Source organism: Panthera tigris, chromosome B2 (genome assembly GCF_018350195.1).
Source record: "Panthera tigris isolate Pti1 chromosome B2, P.tigris_Pti1_mat1.1, whole genome shotgun sequence".
NCBI lineage: Eukaryota > Metazoa > Chordata > Mammalia > Carnivora > Felidae > Panthera > Panthera tigris.
The window spans coordinates 150,763,101-150,780,556 of NC_056664.1; positions in this window are offsets into that span (position 1 = coordinate 150,763,101).

The window sequence follows — 17,456 nt, forward strand, 5'->3', positions numbered from 1 at the left end:
GGAAGCCTTTGCTGATTTTCATTCCTTCCTCGCTGCAGGCTGAGTTCACACTCCTTTCCCACCTTCAGAAATCACACTGAATTACACGTTTCTGTCCATGTGCTCACTGGCCAAACGTGGCCATCTCAGTATCTCCAGCATCTGGCCTCGTGCTACAACACAACAGGTGCTTAGTAAGTATTGGCAGAATTGAGGACTGTTTTCTAGAAAATGTTGCATTTCTAACAACCCTCTCTGTGCTTTTCTTTTCCATAAAACAAATTACATCGGTGATTTTCTGTCCCCAGAAACACCAATCCGCCTGTGTAAAATTCAGATCGGCTGATGTCTCCATAAAGTGTAAAGAACCTTGTTATGGGGTGCCTGGGTAGTTCAATCAGTTGAGCATCCAACTCTTGATTTTGGCTCAGGTCATGATCCCAGGGTCGTGGGATCAAGCCCCAAGTCAGGCTCCGCACTGAGGGTGAAGCTTGCTTAAGATTCTCTCTCCCTCTGCCTCTCCCCTACTCACATTCCTTCTCTCTCTCTCTGTCTCAAAAAATAAAGAAATAAAAAATAAAGAACCTTGTTAAACATCTCCTTAGTCACTTGTAGGCGGGACTTAGCCACTAGGGTCAGTGGGACCTATCGTTCTTCTCCCAGGTGGATGTCTTCACTTGCCTTGTAGACCACTTCTCCTGCTCTGTTCCTCTTACTATCCTGTTAATGCACTGGTTCCAAGAAGCCTGGAACTACTGACTAAACCTCATCCATCCCAGACCTTTATGTGCCATTCTTGTTTCCTTGGGAAAATGACAGCAGCAACCCAAGCTTCTAGAGAGACAAGAAGAACTTGGGGGAGCACTGAGCCAGGAGTCCAAGAGCTGACTGCCAACTCTCATGTTGTTGTCAGACTACAGGCGTGGTCTTGTCAGCACAGTGGCTTCTCTAGGACTCAGCACATAGGAGCACTTGCCGTGGAGATGGGCCACATCGCACACTAAAGACACTTCCAAGGTTGTACTTACTCCTCACAAGAGACAACAGCACGCCATGACACATCTGGACCATTGGAATGAGCTTTCCAAGGCCTTTGGAGCATACACTGACTGCTCAGAACTCCAAGGCCAGGAGCCCAAATTAAGCCTACTCAGTTTGGGGAGTAGAAACAGAAAGGGATACACGTGAGGGATGGAGCATCGTTCTGGGTTCACACACTGAAAGGTATGACACTTGCCATTTATAACAAATCATGGCAATGGGGCTATGTTGCTCCAAAGTATCTAACAGAAGGTAGTCAACCAAACGGCCCTGTGTCCTATGGTATGTGGTGGATATAGGCCTCATTACGGGAACAGGAGGGGGTAAGGAGGTGGGGCTTTACCTGACTCCTCCCTTCCAAGTAGAATATTTGAGGACAGCTCCTTGGCGTCTGTCTCGAGTATCTAGGTCTCTAACAGGACCCCCACAAAGAAGGGCCTCCCCCTGACGAGCACATCCCCAGGAGAGCAAGTGGCTGCTTCTTCTGTGAGCCTTCCCTGATCTTGACAATAAGGAAACATGTCCCCCAAATCCCATTCTGCTCTCTGCACCCCTCTCCGCATTCTGTCTTTGTTGTCTGTGTCTTATGTCCTTGGCCACAAGCAACCTGAGCCTGAGGATTGGACGTGGTCTACCTTTACATTCCCTCCACACAGCCTTGACCATGGTAGACGTTTAACGAGTAAGTGCAGGGTGAGTGGATGGGTGGAGATCTAGTACGTGACCTTTATGTTAGGATCAACGCACAATGACCCTAACTTCAAATCCCTTCACTGTGAAGGTCCCTCATGGGGGCACAGCCCGCCAGGATCCCTGACAGCGTTTCATATCCTCATGTAATAAACGGCACGCCATCTTGGTTCACACGGAGGATGTCGTCTCTGGTCCAGTCAGTAAGTATAGTCTTCCTGGGAGATGTGCTGAACAGATGCTGGTTGACTCTCACTCTCTGGATGTAAGTCGTGACACCTATCCTCAAAGCAAGCAGTGGAGATCAGGGGAGCACAGGCCGCAGGCTTCGTAGCTTTGCAACCTGGTCCCTGTAGCTCCCACAATGCACTGACGAGCTGCGCCACACCCCGCAACCTGTGTCCTACTGCTTCCTACACGGGTCCTCAACGACCTCGGTCCCCTATCAGTGTCCCTGGCCTTCCCCACAGGATCAGGCTCTACCACACACTCCACCCACCCGTGCCCCCTCTTTGTAGACACCCATCCTCTCTCCCTGCCCCCTCTGTCCCATATCCGTAAGAGCCCCTCCCTGCTATCCTAAACGCATCCTTCTTTCAGAGCCCGGCGTAGCTGGGTTTGGCTCCGGATGTGGCATCGTGTGGAGACGTTTGGGGTCTGGTGCTGAGGCCTCGTCTTGACCCTGGCCATCGTCACCGGGCACCACCCTCCCTGCCTCCCGTGGCGTCACTAACCTGTATCACTCCTGGAGGAGGCTGGAGCATGGTCTCTGCTACCCCCTCCCCTACCTTCCAAGGATGTGGGGCGACAGCTTCCCTCACAGAAATCCTCAGGGGAAGTTGGCTTGTGGCGGCTCAGATGTGCCGACCCAGCTCCCACGAGGAGAGGCCGCCTCCGTGTAGCCGGGGACACGGGGGCCCCGTGCGTGGCGGGAGCCCTGGCTCCCGCCCTGGCAGCCTCCGCCCGGCCACACCTCTGGGGCAGGCTGTTTCTGAACTATTCCTGTGGCCACAAGCAGAGTCGAGCTCAGCGTCTGGGCAGAGACCTCCCTCCCCACGCACCCACACGAGTGTGTACACGAACCGCTCCACCCTGCAGAGCCGGGAGGGCGGGACACGCCGAGTCCCGGCCAGCTCGGGACGCCCTCGTCCACTGTGGTCACACCGCCCTGAGGGGCTGGGAGCACAGGTGGTGGGTTCCTCAGGTGCGCCCCCGGGGCAGAGAGGAGGGGGCCCAGCTGCCGTGCAGCTGCACTGGGCAAGGACGTCGTGGGCAGGAGGGTTTCCAGGTGCAGGACGAGCCACAAAAGGCTGGGCCTGCCCGGACGACAGCCTGCGGTGTGATTCCCTCGGGACCTCGAGCTGAACCCCAACCACATGCCGAAATGTGAAAGGCCAGGCATTATCCACTAAGCCGCCCGGCCTACTGGAAAATCTCTCCTGCGTAAATGCTGAGGAAAAACAAGCCAGCTTGCTCTGGGAGCCCGGCCAGCACCACACGCCCCGCGTGCCCCGTAGCAGGCGGGGTGGCGGCCACCCCCGGCAGGCACTTTCAGGCGGGTGGCTGCACTTACCACGGAGGCCGGGTGCGCGGGCTGCGGGTGATCTGAGCTCCTCCCGACCAGCACACACCCCCTGCATACCCGCACAGGTCACAGTAAGACCTGTAGCAGGGAAACGCCGCCATTTCTCCCCAGCCCGGCTGCCTCACCCGCAGCCCAGCCCCGAGAGCAAGTCAAGAACTCTGGCTGCGTCCCTGGCCTCTGTGAGCAAAGGCTCCGGCCGGTTTTCCGCTCAATTCTGGCATGTTTGTGTAGACGCCGTGTCCCTGCAGGTACCAGGTGCTGATGGGGTAGGAGCAGGCCTTGGTTTGGAGGCAAGGAGCGCACAGGTGAGCCAGAAGCCCTCTGGGGAACCAGAACCAGGAGCAGCGACCCTGGCGGGGAGGAAATGCCTACCCCTCCACAGGGGTTACTGGGAGGCTTCCGGGGGGGGGGGGGCGCGGGCCGAAAGTGGGGCAACGGTCACTGTTTGGGCCACCTTCACGGTGTGACTCTGACCTGCTCCTAGAGCTCGCTCAAGTGACCGGGCCTGGATCGGTGCATCCAGAGCTCCCCAAGTTCACGACGGCTTATTTTAGATGAACTGGCAGGTGCTAGCTTGGAAGACAAGGAAACATAGTTCTATCATTTCTGCATAAGAAAACCTGCGGTGCATTCCACATTCCCACACAAACATTTGCCCGGGCCATCTGGGCCCCTCCCCATGACCAGGCGGGGTTGGCTTCCCCGTCCCTCCCCAGGCTCGCGTCCCAGCATCTCAGACGTCCCCAGGCCTCGCCTCCTACCTGCTTGTCCACAGCCACCTGGGCCTCCACAGCCTACCGCCCCAGCAGCGCCTCTCACACGTTGCTCATCTGTCTTTGGGGTCTGCGCTCCAGCCAAGTCCCTGCTCGCCGACTCTGGAGACCCTGGGGCTCCACCGGACACACTGTGGTCCACCCCCTGCGCTCAGGGCCCCAGCTCTCCACTGCCTGGGCTTGCAGTGCTTCTGCGTTGGCCAGGATCCGTTGAGCTCCTAACGTACACCAGACAAACGTCCCACCTCTTTAACACAGATGTTCTTTGTACCCTGTTTTGCCAGCAAGGAATCTGAGGCTCGGAGGGACCAGGCATGTGTGCGGGGCTAGAAAACAGTGGGGGTGAATTTTTGCCGGGGACGGTCTGAAAGCCAGGCACCCACAGTGAACCTTACCTCCAAGCAGCACTTCTGGAGAGACACGGGCCAGAGGCACCCACAGCCACTGCGCTGGCCCCGGGGAGGCTGGCCCTCAGTGTGCGCAGTGAGAATAAAAACGGCCCGTTCTCCAGAGTCAAGCAAGGAAAATATCAGTTATTCTCTGGCTTCGGTCTGAAGCTGCAGACAAGCAAGCACAAAAGCTCAAATGCCATCCCAGTAGGTCAGTGACAAGTCCCCTTCAGCGGTGGCACTTCTGAAAGCCTGCCCATCCCCCAGGTCCCTCCAGGGCCCAGGTCCTGCTGCCCCCTGCCCCCATGCTTCCTGGCACTCTGGGTCAGACTCTGTGCCTTATAAGAACAGCTCCCCTTGGTTTCACGAGTAATCGATTAAGCTGTGTTTCAGATATTGGGTGGATTCGTCCTTGGAGAGCAGCAGGTGTAAGGCAGGTCCCGGCTCAGGTGAGCCAGCCGCCATCTCTGAGGGGCCCAGCCCCAGACCATGGGCACAGGCAGCGGTGTTCCCCAGACGGCTCCATCCGGACAGAGCAGAGCCCCTGGCTGCGTCGGGGGGACGGGGATGGGCTTGAAGCCCAGGGAGCAAGTCCAGCCACACAGAGCGTGAGGTCTGCTGGGGACCCTGAGGATGAGGCAGGAGCCCAGTGCCCCGGAAGGTGCGGTGGGGATGGCCGCCGCGGCCCTGGGAGGGCTGACTGGGCTCTTCCGGTCCTGCCTGTCCTGGGAGTGGAGCCCAACGCACTGGGAAGGCCCCTGGAGCCCAGACGGAAGGGCTGGTCCGCCTGAGCCTGCACCTTGTGGGCCAGTGGCTCCTTTACACCAGCATTTACCCGGCACCACAAGGACCCAGCTGGTGATACCAAGCAGGGCAGCATAGAGTGCTATGCCAGGTTTAAAAAAAAAAAAAGGTTTTAGAACTAGTTGTGATGGAACTCTCCAATGGACAAAGAAAACTGCAGGTAAAATGTCCAATAGAATTTTCAAGGAGGATCTCAGCCACTCTGGTTGAGAACAGTGCAGTGCTAGACATCGAGCCATAAAGAGGCGCCGATTTTCAGCAAAAGCTTGGGGGTCGTAGATGCCGTGTCGGCCGCTGTCGCCTGCACCGGTCCATCCCCAAGCTCTGCACGGTCCCTCCCATGCTCCGGGGGCCTGCGACTGTGTTCCCAGTGTACACAGGCCGCAGCCGCTTGTCTTCCTTCAAGATTCAGTCCCTGCTGGCTTGAGGGACAGTCCCAAGCCACCCTGTGCGTTTTCCTCTGGCCCCACAGCCCTGCCCACACCTCCATCCTGAGACTCTGGCGCCTTAGGCCACTTGGGGTGCAAGGGTCTGCACGGCCTCTTTTCTCTGCCCAGATCGTGGCCCTCCAGGAGGTGCATGGATGCCGCCGAGGGAGGCCTGAAGTAGCAGACAGACCACAGAAGGAGAGCGTTCCTGAAAGCAAGCTGTCTAAGCTGACTTAGAGCTGAAAACAATGATTATGAGCAGCCACAACTGGAACCCGCGAGGATTTTTAAAGATTCCTTTTCCTCCATCTTCTCCCATTTTAACTCGAAAACTACCAGTGCAGTTCTGTGGATCTCGGTTTCCACTTGGACTCAAAGGCAGGACTGAGGCCTGGCTCCCCTTCTGTGCACGGCTCCCGCGGCCTCAGCGTCCGCTGTATCTTCGCAAATGGACGGCATCCCCTGGAGACAGAAGCAACCCTACAGACCCTCCAGCGCACAGCTTTCCTGAGCACACCGCTAGCACAAGATTCACTGCTTGTTTTTTATTCTGTTTTTCACTTTTTTATTTTCTTTTTAATGTTTTTATTTATTTTTGAGAGAGAGAGACAGAGATGAGCGGGGGAGGGGCAGAGACAGAGGGAGACACAGAATCCTAAGAGGATCCGGGCTCCCAGCTGTCGGCACAGAGCTGGCTCGGGGCTCGACCTCATGAGCCGTGAGATCGTGACCTGAGCCGAAGTCGAAGCACAACCGACTGAGCCACCCAGGTGCCCCTTGTTGTTTTTTGTTTTAAAAAGCAGAGAAAGAGATAAAATCAACCAACAAGAATATTTCACAATTGTTACGAGATTTCAATGAAATATCACGCAAAATGCTCCAATCTGGGGACTTTTGCCAAATGCTGCTTAGCAAGAAGGAACGTTATTTGTCATTTGTTAACTCTTAATCATTTCACATTCGGTTTATCCCCAATCCTCCTCCTCACCCCCAAAAATATTGCAAACTTACCTTTTTACTGTAGGCAAAGAAAAAAGAATGCTACTTCACGACTTCTTTAAAAGTCCTTCTTGTAAGAGTGCCTGGGAGGCTCAGTCGGTTAAGCGTCTGACTTTGGCTCAGGTCATAACCTCGCAGTTCGTGAGTTTGAGCCCCATGTCGGGCTCTGTGCTGACAGCTCAGAGCCTGGAGCCTTTTTCGGATTCTGTGTCTCCCTCTCTCTCTGCCCCTCCCCCACTCATGCTCTGTGACTCTCTCTCAAAAAATGAATAAATGTTAAAAACAACTTTTAAAAAAGTCCTTCTGGTAGGAAAATATCTTCTCAACAATGTTGCATCCCGCTTCCACAGAGCAACCTCGCCTGTGCCTCACCGTGTCCCCACTCCAGAGGACCAGCATCCTCACTGATGTCACCACTCATTCCAAACATATAAGCCCACTACTCAGAAAAGGGCCTGTCGGGAGCACCCAAGAGCATGGAGTAGTTAAGGAGTGGTCTCTGCTTAACCCTAGAAGCACCAGGGGAGTCACCCACCAAGCCATGAGAGTATGTACAAATAAAGGTGGCATCTTTTCCAGTGACGTCCAAAGCCCTAGAGAGCTGACACGCCAGCCGTGCAGAGGAGGCTGAGAGGAAGCTGTTCCTGGCAGTGTGCACCGGCAGGCATATGGCAGATCTGCGTGTCAGCATGTGGAGCAGCGCTGAGCTGTGGAACCAGGGTTATGGGGGAGCCTGTGCCTTTATCCGGACTCCGAAATTGTACATACTGCAGTCTCTGGGATTTTGATATCAGATTCAACGTAGGTGGCCATTCTGGACTATGAACTGGTATATGGGAAAGAGCATCACCATCGTGAAGCCAAGCGACCCAGTGAGTCCAGGCCGCGTGTTTGCCCTGGTGAGGAGAGATTGGGGTTAACACAGAGCCACACACGGACTCTGTTCCTTTTTTGCATTTGATGTACATATACCTATGCTTAAGTTACTGAATGATCTGTACACGATTTACCAATAGAATGATTTAGTCATTCTCACCCGATATTTGTCATCATGATCACAAAATCCCTTCAGATGAGAAGACTCCAAGTACCTCTGTTAGAGGCTTGGACCCATTCCAGGTATCATGACCTGCAGAAGTCAGTGGTCAGATCTGAGGGCATCCTCACAGAATGGCACTATGGTAAGAATGGCTTCTCGCGGCCGTCCCACGCCTCCAGGAGAGAGCAGATCATGAATGAGAGGGAATTTCCTGATAGTCTAGAATCAGGGGGAAAGAAGAGGAAGATGGAGAGGAAAAAGAGTTCAATAATATAATAGTTGAAAACTTTTCAAATTTGGCAAGAGACACAAACCTACAGATTCTGAAGCTGAGCAAGCGCAAATAGGATAAATCCAAAGATGTCCAAACGAAGGCAGACCATAATTAATATTTTGAAAACTAAAGAAAAATAATAAAATGCTAAAAACAACCGGAGAAAAATGACACTCTACCTTGAAGGAAAAAATAATTGGAGTAACCATGTATTTCCCATCTGAAATCATGAGGGCCAGAAAGAAGTGGCAAGGTATTTTTCAATGTTAAAAGAGAATAACTGTCAATTCAGAATTCTATATCCAGTGAAAATGTCTTTTAAGACTGAAGAGGAAATGGGGCACCTAGGTGGCTCAGTCAGTTAAGTGTCTGACTTTCGGCTCAGGTCACGATCCCACAGTTTGTGAGTTTGAGCCCCATATGGGGCTCTGTGCTGACAGCTCAGAACCTAGAGCTTACTTCCAATTCTGTGTGTGTGTGTCTCTCTCTAGGCCTCCCCTCTACTCATGCTTTCTCTTTCTCTCTCAAAAATAAATAAATCTTTAAAAAAAATTTTAATCTTTAAAAAGAAAAAAAGAATGAAGAGGAAATCAAGACATTCCCAGATGGAAGAAAACAAAGATAATTTAGTAGACCTACCATAAAATAATGGCTGAAGAATGTTCCTTAAACAGAACAGAAATGGTAAAACAAGGAATTTTTTTTAGTAAAAATATAGCAAAGTTAATACAGTAGGCCTTTTGTCTCTTTAGTCTTCTAAATTATGTTTGACAGTTGAAGCAAAAATTGTACCACTCACTGATGCTGTTCTAAATGTAAATAAAGAAAATATTTTAAAATATTATCTTATATTAAAAGTAAATAAATAAAAATACTATATTATAAACAAGGGAGAGTAAAAGGACATAAAAAGAGGAAAGATTTCTATACTTCACTTGAACTGGTAAGATGACACCAGTAGACCATGATAAGTTACATATATATATTAAGTAATACCAAGAACAACCACTAAAAAAAGTTATACAAAGAGATGCATTCATGAACACTAAACATAATTCAAAATAGAACTTGAAAAATGTCCAAGTTAATGACAGGGAGGTAAAAAAAAAAAAAAAGAAAAGAATAGACAAATGAAAAGCAAAGATAATAAACAAAAAGTAAAATTACAGACTTCAGCCCTAACACATCAACAATTACATTAAATGTAAGTGGTCTAAATACACCCATTAAAAGACAGAGGTTGGCAGAGTGGATTAAAACCATAACCCAACTATTTGCTCTCTATGGGGCACATGGGTGGCTCAGTTGGTTGAACATCCAACTTCGGCTCAGGTCATGATCTTGCAGTTTGTGAGTTCGAGCTCTGCATCGGGCTCTGTGCTGACAGCTCAGAGCCTGGAGCCTGCTTCAGATTCTGTCTCTCTCTCTCTTTCTGCCCCTCCTCCACTCACGCTCTGTCTCTCTCTCCTTCAGAAATAAGCATTAAAAAAAATAAAAAAAGAACCACTCATAAAATAAAACAAAATAAAAATGTTGAAAATGAAAGGATGGAAAAAATGTATATCATGCAAACATTAAGCAAAGAAAAGCAGGAGTTGTTATAGTAATATAAGGTAGATTTCAGAACAAGGAAAATTACCAGAGAGGGACCTAATATAATGATAAACAATCTACCAAAAAGTTATAGCAATCCTAAATAGGTATGGACCAAACTATAAAATGCAAAATATCTGAAGCAAAAACTGGTACCTGTTATACTTGGAGACTTTAACATCCCAATATCAACAGTAGATAGAACAATCAAATATAAAATTATCAAAAATAGAGATAACTTAGCAATATGATCAACCAACAGAATCTAACAGACATTTAAGAGCATTCTACCCAACAATAGCAGAATACGCATTCTTTTCAAAAAAACAATGGAATATACACCAAGATTGGCCATATCCTGAGCCATAAAACAGACTCAACAAATTGGAAATAAATGAAATTATAAAGAAGGTCCTTTTCAACTACAGTAGAATCAAACTAGAAATCAATAATAGAAAGATAACAAGAAATTTGCCAAACACTTGGAAACTAAGCAATATACCTCTAAATAATCCATGAGTCAAAGAGGAATTCTTGTAAAAATTTTAAAAATACATTGAACTGAAAGGAAAATATCATATGTCAAAGTCTGTTGGGCCTAGCTAAAGCAACATTGAGAGGAAAATTTATAGCACAAAATGTTTATGTTAAAAAAGAGAAAAGATCACAAATAAATAATCTAAGCTCCCAGTTTAAGATTTTCGAAAAAGAGGAGTGCTTAGGTGGCTCAGTCCGTTAAGTGTCCAACTCTTGATTTTGGCTCAGGTCATGATCTCACAGTCATGAGACTGAGCCCCGTGTTGGGTTCTGTGCAGTGTCGAGCCTGCTTGGGATTCTCTCTCTCTCCTTCTTTCTCTCTCCCTCCCCTGTGTCTTCTCTCTCCCTCTCTCTTTCTCTCAAATAAATAAATAAACTTAAAACAATAAGAGATTAGAAAAAGAAAAGCAAAATAAGCCTGGAGTGAGCCAAAGAAGGAAATAAGCATAAATCAATAAAATTGAAAACAAAAAATAGAGAAAATCATTGAAATGATAACTTGTTTCTTTGAAAAGATCAATGAATTCCCTTGCCTTTGGAGATGTATCAAGTAAGAAATTGCTGCGGCTGAGGTCAGAGAGGTTTTTTCCTGCTTTCTCCTCTAGGGTTTTGATGGTTTCCTGTCTCACATTCAGGTTCTTTAACCATTTTGAGTTTATTTTTGTGAATGGCGTAAGAAAGTGGTCTAGTTTCATCCTTCTGCATGTTGCTGTCCAGTTCTCCCAGCACCATTTGTTAGAGAGACTGTCTTTTTTTCCATTGGATATTATTTCCTGCTTTGTCAAAGATTAGTTGGCCATACTTTTGTGGGTCCAGTTCTGGAGTCTCTATTCTATTCCATTGATCCATGTGTCTATTTTTGTGCCAATACCATGCTGTCTTGATGATTACAGCTTTGTAGTAGAGGCTAAAGTCTGGAATTGTGATGCCTCCTGCTTTGGTCTTCTTCTTCAATATTACTTGGGCTATTTGGGGTCTTTTGTGGTCCCATACACATTTTAGTATTGCTTGTTCTAGCTTTGAGAAGAATACTGGTACAATTTTGATTGGGATTGCATTGAATGTGTAGATTGCTTTGCGTAGTATTGACATTTTAACAATATTTATTTTTCCAATCCATGAGCACGGAATGTTTTTCCATTTCTTTGTGTCTTCTTCAATTTCCTTCATAAAGCAAAAATTAACTATTGGGACCTCATGAAGATAAAAAGCTTCTGCACTGCAAAGGAAACAATCAACAAAACTAAAAGGCAACCAACGGAATGGGAAAAGATATTTGCAAATGACATATTGGACAAAGGGCTAGTATCCAAAATCTATAAAGAACTCACCAAACTCCACACCTGAAAAACAAATAATCCAGTGAAGAAATGGGCAGAAGACATGAATAGACACTTCTCTAAAGAAGACATCCAGATGGCACATGAAAAGATGCTCATGAAAAGATGCTCAGCGTCACTCCTCATCAGGGAAATACAAATCAACACCACCATGAGATATCATCTCACACCAGTCAGAGTGGCTAAAATGAACAAATCAGGAGACTATAGATGCTGCAGAGGATGTGGAGAAACAGAACGCTCTTGCACTGTTGGTGAGAATGCAAACTGGTACAGCCACTCTGGAAAACAGTGTAGAGGTTCCTCAAAAAATTAAAAATAGATCTTCCCTATGGCCCAGCAATAGCACTGCTAGGAATTTATCCAAGGGATACAGGAGTGCTGATGCATAGGGGCACTGGTACCCCAATGTTTATAGCAGCACTTTCAACAATAGCCAAATTATAGGAAGAGCCTAAATGTCCATCAACTGACGAATGGATAAAGAAATTATGGTTTATATACACAATGGAATACTACTTGGCAATGAGAAAGAATGAAATGTGGCCTTTTGTGGCAACGTGGATGGAACTGGAGAGTGTTATGCTAAGTGAAATAAGTCATACAGAGGAAGATAGATACCATATGTTTTCACTCTTATGTGGATCCTGAGACACTTAACAGAAGACCATGGGGGAGGGGAAGGAACAAAAAAAGTTTGAGAGGGAGGAAGGCAAACCATAAGAGACTCTTAAAAACTGAGAATAAACTGAGGGTTGATGGAGGTAGGACAGAGGGGAAAGTGGGTGATGGGCATTGAGGAGGGCACCTGTTGGGATGAGCACTGGGTGTTGTATGGAAACCAATTTGACAATAAACTTCATATTAAAAAAAGAAGAAGAATATACATACAAAAGCTTTAAAAAAAAAGATTTCCAAAGTTAAAAAAAAAAGGAAATATCAATGAAATTGACAGACCTCTACCAAGACTGAAAAAGACAGAAGACAGAAATTATCCACACCTTTACTAAGACAGGGGAGTTCACTACAAACCCTGCACACATCAAAAGGGTAAGGAAATACTATGAACAACTCCACACACAAACATTTATCAACTTAGACAAAATGGACACCGTTCTTCCAAAAACACAATCTACCATAATTCACCCAAGATAGAATAGATCATTTGAATCACACTTTAACTCTTAACGATTTTGAGTGTGTAATTTTAAAACTCCCAGAAGAATAGTTTCCAGGCCAGATGGTTTCACAGAGGAATTCTACCAAATGTTTAAAGAAGAATTAACACTAATTCTACATGATCTCTTCTAGGAAATATAAAAGAATACTTCCCAGTTGATTTAATGAAACTAGTGTTACCCTGATACCAAAAAGTCAAAGAAAATATCAAAAAAGGAATGACAAGCCAATATACATCATGACAATAAATGCAAAAATCCTTAACAAACATTAGCTTACAGATTTCCACAAGATATATATACAAAAAAGATAGCCAAGTGTGAGCCAGCAAAGATGGGCTGAGTAAGGACGGAAGGGCAGAGTCTGGGGCACAGGGAATGCAGGGGAAGGAAGCATGGGCACCTGGAAAGGTCAAACGAAGTTTGGTTTGACTGGAGTCTGGTGAGGCTGGTCATATAAATACCTCCAAGAACCAGTAAAGGGGGAAAAAAGCACAACATAAAAATGGGCAAAAGTCATGAGTAAGATTTCACAGAAAAAGAAACACAGTTGGCTAATAAACAATGAAAAATGTTTTAAACCTCATTAGTTAGTAACCAGGCAATATAAATTAAAACGCAATCATATATGAGTACACACTAGACTGGCAAAAAAGTAAATAAAAATCAGATAGTAACCGAGTATTATTGCAGATATGCAAAGATGAGAACTCATACCCTGCTGCAGAATTGCAGGTTGATGTAACAACATTAGGAAACACGGATCATTTCACAGTGACGCTGCGCAAACACGTCAACTATGGAGCAGCAATTTCACTTCTAGGTATAGAACTGAAGACAGGCCACTCAAGCCGCTGTAACCATATACTGTACACTGGGCGCTTAGAAACAGAAACCTATTCCTCTCGACTCTGGAAGCTGGAAGTCCAAGATGAAGATGCCAGCAGATCCAGTGCCCTCACGTGGCAGAGGTGCGGGGGAGCTTCCCGGGGTCCCTTTACAAGGGCACTGATCCTACTCGTGGGGGCTCCACCCTCATGACGTAACCACATCCCAAAGGCCCCTCCTCCTAATGCTGTTGCGTTGCATTAGGGGTTAGGGGTTCAACACATGAACTTGGAGGGACACAAACACTCAGTCTATGGCACCGATGCACGTGTGTACCATGAAAATGTTCACGGCAGCAATGATGAAACAGCAGAAGAACCGAAACCACCACTGGGATGGGCACACGAGTTGTGGGGTTTTCATACAATGAGACTCACTGCTGGTCAAATAAGCCACAGTCCCACACGTCACCCATGGTTGCGTGCCTCCGAAACTCCGTGTCAAGTAAAAGAAGCAAGCCACGAAAGGAAACCACGGTGCAAGTCCGCCTGTGTGAAGCGCAGACACTTGCCATACGAAATGATGTGTTGTTCGGATATGAAGAAAATCAAGGCAACCTTGAATACAATTCATGATAATGATTATCTCCAGGTGGAAAGGAGTGAGGTGTGTGTGGTCAGTCTGGAGCACATGGAAGTTTCAAACAGACGGACAAAGCTCTCCCTCCAAATTTGGGTGGAGGGTACCTAGGTGCTCATTTTATTACTATTCTTTAAAATTTACTTCCATATTTCATATACTTTCGTATATTCTTTTGTTTTCCCATCACTCTTGGAAGCATTTTTTACTTGTGTGACTTTACATAGTGTATCTCGTACAACGCAATGTATCAAAGATATCCTTTTTTTCAGGATAGGTGTTTCTGTGTGTGGTGAAGTACACACATTTTAACCATTTTTAAAAGTACACTTAGGTGATATTAAATACATTCATTGGTGCAATCGTCACCATCACACATATCCTCATTACTCTAAAAATAGTTTTAATTCTGAAAAACAAGAGTTTTTCATCTTGTAAAACTGAGAGTCTATACCCATTAAACGAGTAACTCCCCATCCTCCCCGCCCCGGCCCCCAGAAACCACCACTCTATTTTGTCTCTATGGGTTTGACTACTCTGGTCGTTTCATGTAAGTGCACTCCTACAGTGTTTATCATTTTGTGACTGGCTTATCTCACTTGGAGTAATGACCTTGAAACTCATCTGTACTGTAGCATATAGCAGAATTTCCTTCCTTCCTGAAGCTAAGTAATATTCCAGTATATGTTTATGCCATACTCTCCTTACCCATTCGTCCACCAACAGACAGTGTGTTGCTCCCATGCTATTGTGAATAATGCTGCTATGAACATAGGTGTACAAATATCTCTTCGAGACCCTGCTTTCAATTCTTTTGAGTAAACACCCAAAAGTGAAACTGCTGGATCATATGGGAATTCTATTTTTAATTTTTTGAGGAAACTCCATACTGTTTTCCGCAGCAGCTGCACCATATTACATTCCCACCAACCATGCACTAGGGCTCCAATTTCTCCACATGCTCACCAGCACTTGTTTCCTGGTTTTTGATCACAGTCATCCTAAGGGGTGTGAGGTGGTATCTTGTGGTCTTTATTTGCATTTCACTAATGATCAGCAACGTTGAGCATCTTTTCATGAGCTTGGCCACGGTATATCTTCTTTGGAGGAAAATCTATTCAGTCCTTTGTCCATTTTAGAATCGATTCTGTTGTTGAGTTTTAGCAGTTCTCTATACATTCTGGATATTAATCTCTTACCAGATATAGGACCTACAACTATTTTGTCCCATTTTGTGAGTTATCTTTTTATATATAATTTAATAATGATGTATCTTCATGGGTACCTTTGAGTACACCTTACTTGGAGTTTGTTGAGCTTCTTGGATGAGCTTCATGTATGCCATCAAATTTTGGAGGTTTTCAGCCATTATTTCTTCTAATATTTTCTCTGCCCCTTTCTCTCTTTTCTTCTTCTAGGACTCCCAGGTGAATATATTGGCCGATTCGATGGTGTCCCACAGCATCCTTAGGGCTGTTTGCTTTTCTTCAATCTTTTTTCTTGCTTCAAACTCTAGAATTTCCATTGTCTATCTTCAAGTGTGCTAATTCTTTCTTCTGCCTGCTCAAATCTGTTTTTGATTCCTCTGGTGAATTTTTCATTTCAGTTACTGTACTTTGTGCCTCCAGAATTTCTTTGGGGTTTCTTCTTAGGTTTTCTACCTCCTTCCTAACTTTCCATTTTAGTCACATATGATTTTTTTTTTACTTTTTCCACATCTTTATTTAGCTCTTCAACCACATTTAAAAGTTGTTTAAAGTCTTTGTATAAAACAAAAACTAAAGGAGTTCATGAACACTACAGCAGCCCTGCAAGAGATACTAAAGGGGACTATGAATGGAGAGGAGAGACCAAAAGTGACAGTGTGAAGGTAGGAAACACAAATTCAGTAAAAATGAATATTTCTGTAAAAAAATCAGTCAAGAACTCACAGAATAAAAGAATAAAAAATATGACACCATATACCTAAAAAGTGGGAGGAGAGGTGGAAAGAAAGGGTTAAAATGTAAATGGCCATCAACTTAATATAGATTGCTATATGTGTAAGATGTTATATACAAACCTAATGGTAACCATATTTCAGAACCACTAATAAATATGCAAAGAATAAAGAGAAAGAAATCCAAATACATCATTAAAGACAGTCAGCAAACCATGAAAGAGGGAAAGACAAGAAAGAATCAGAGAAAATCTTCAGAAACAACCCAACACAAATAATGAAATGACAATAAATACATATCTATCAATAATTATTTTGAATGTAAATGGACTAAAAACCCCAATCAAAAGACACAGGGTGACAGAATGGACTTAAAAAACAAGACCCAACTATATGCTGTCTACAAGAGACTCATTTTAGATCTAAAGGCACCTACAGATTGAAAGTTAAGGGATGGAGAAACACCTATCATGCAAAAAGATGTCAAAAGAAATTCAGTATAGCAATACTCACACTGTACAAAGTAAACTTTAAAACAAAGACTGTAACAAGGACAAAGAAAGACACTATATAATAATAAAAGGGACAATCAAACCAGAATATGTAACAATTATAAATACTGATGCACCCAACACTAAAGCACCCAGATATATAAAACAGTTAACAACAAAATAAAGGAAATAATTGACAATAACACAATAATAGCAGGGGACTTTAACACCCCACTTACATCGATGGAGAGATCATCTAAACAGAAAATCAACAAGGAAACAATGGCTCTGAATGACACACTAGAACAGATGGACTTTACAGACATACTTGAAACATTGCATCCTAAAACTGCAGAATACATGTTGTTTTCAAGTTCACATGGAACATTCTCCAGAATAGGTCACATAGTAGGCCACAAAACAAGCCTTGACAAATTCAAGAGCAAAGTCATACCATGCAACTTTTCTGACCATAACACTATGAAACTAGACAGTAACAAAAAAAAAAATCTGAAAAAACCCACAAATACACAGAGTTAAATACCATGCTATTAAACGTTCAATGCATCAACCAGGAAATAAAAGAAGAAATAAAAAAGGACGTGGAAACAAGTGAAAATGAAAATGAAAACGCAGTGATCCACACCTTTGGGAAGCAGCCAAAGCAGTCCTAAAAGGGAAGTTTATAGTTTACAGGCCTAACTGAAGAAGCAAGAAAAATCTCAAATAGGCAATCTAATCTTATACCTAAAGGATCTAGAAAAAGAACAGCAAGCAAAACATAAAACCAACAGAAAGAAGAAAACAATAAATATTAGAGTGAAATAAAGATACAGAGACTAAAAACAAAAGAAAAAACAAAACAAAAAAAAGAAACAATAGAACAGATCAATGAAAGCAGGAGCTGGTT